Raw genomic sequence first — 2,167 nt, forward strand, 5'->3', positions numbered from 1 at the left:
TTATGGTTTTGGAATCAAAGAGGATAATTTGCTTTCTTGCAGCCAGACCACAGTTCTGTCAATGATAGCCACCATTTTGCAATACCTGATCAGACAAAAGTCCACTTTGGAGTCATTGTTACTATAGCCACGTGCAGGATTGGAAAAAACAGCTCTGTTTTTTTCCCTTCAAGTTTGAATATCAGGAGGAGTTTGGGGGATTTGTATGCATTTATTATACACAGAAGCTAGCTGATAGCTGTGATGTATTGATTTACTGCCCTAAAGCTGTTCCTGTATTATTTTATCACATTACAGATAAATTGCTGCTAAATTTGTGTAGACTTACTGTTTGATCAGCTGTCATCCAGTGTTTACACTTTGTTGTCCATTTCATAAGATTGGACTTTCTCCTGAATGTACTGCCACAGGCCTCTCACTGCTTAGTTCTAAAATACTGCATCCTAATGACCTTGAGGAGGATCACAAAAACATCGAATCGTTGACGTTGGAAAAGACCTTTAAGATTATGAAGTCCTACCATAAACCTAACACTGCCAAATCCACCACTAAACTAGGCTACCATGCTCTTAAAGGACATGATGATGAACTCCATGGGAGTGTTTGCAGTGTGTAGCTTCAGCTTTCTTCAACTGCCAGTGGTGAGGGCACAAGAAGCACTTTACCCTTCAGTATTTTGCCACACAATTTTCTGCCACTCTTTTCCACCCTCTGTGCCAGCATAGTTATTTGTGCAATGAACCAAATGAGGAACTTGATTGGGTTGGAAAATATTTAAGGACTGTTGAACCTAATGGATGACTGTTGCTTTAGACTGTTAGACTAATTTTACAGCTGTTCTGTGTAATGTCTTTTGCCACGATTATCATTCTCACTGGAGTCCCCTTGCACTGCTGAAGTCAAGCAGAGGAAACAAACTAGTCCTTTGTTATTTAGTTTACTGTTATTTTCTATTTGCTTATGGTGCATGGACCTGTTTTACAATAAAGGATTAGCTTTAAGATATAGAAAATAACCTAATTCTCTGTGAACGTTGATTGTGACCGAGCATGACATTTGTAGCTAGCCATGAAGTGAAGCAATTTATTTGGCCTGGCAATAATCAGGTTGCTGTGTCTGATTGCAGCCTGTTCTGCAGTAATTTAATGCAGCCCAAGCTAAAAGCTCACCTGTAAGGGGTAAGTAAGTATGGTATACGGGAAAATACAACTGCAGTGTCTACTACTTATTCATATGTAAGCAGAGTTTTCAGCCCTGATGGCATAAGGCTGTAACTCAGGGTTTTATTTGCAGTGCTGTGTGGAAATGAAATAGTTTGAATCTCTTTTCAATGCCTACCTCTGTCACAATGATCCTGTCTGGATCGATTCTTGTTAAAAGTGCTTTGAAAATTAAAATGCTAATTATGCTGATGTCACAAGTTTCTTAGAACACATACGAAATTCTCACTATGTGAATGATACTTGTTAACGCTTTCTAGTGTTACAGTTACCTGCAGAATATTTTAGTGCTCGACCATAAATCATGAATGGGTGACTACCACAATCTTGTAAAAGGTTTAAAGGCGTGTACTATAGTTAAATGCAACGGGAGTTTGCAAAGTCATTAACAGTCAAGGGAGGAGTGACTATTCGTAAAGACTATGCAGGCTTTGGTATTTAAAATCACCTCCCCAACCAATGAAGTTTAGCTGGTGCCTCAGTGGATTGATGACCTAAAACTTTGCAGGCATCTGGGAGTGGAGATGGATGTCATCTTTCTGCAGAAGTAGAGGCAACCGACACAGCTTATCAGTGATTACAGAGGACCAAATGAAGGGCCAGGGAGTGATGCTGGATGGGTGAGATCATATTTTGAAATCTGCGTAGCATTCCTTGTGCAGTGCTCAGATGCTGGCTTGCAGCTGTGTCCCTGCACGAGAACCAGAGACATACACCCATGCCCACCCAAAATCCTTCATTCACCATGTGCTGGTTCTTCTCCATCATCTGACCTGGGGCTCAAATCAAACCTGATTTCTGCAAGGAAATCACAGTTGTGAGCACGTGCTGGTGCTTAGCCAACATTGAGGCTTCACTTGGTGGGAGGGGAGCCATGGAGAAGCAACCAGCATCCAGAACTGTTCTGCTAATCTTAACTAATGGAGCAACCTTTGACAAGAGGCATC

The sequence above is a fragment of the Corvus cornix genome, chromosome 1A (assembly GCF_000738735.6).
Source record: "Corvus cornix cornix isolate S_Up_H32 chromosome 1A, ASM73873v5, whole genome shotgun sequence".
NCBI lineage: Eukaryota > Metazoa > Chordata > Aves > Passeriformes > Corvidae > Corvus > Corvus cornix.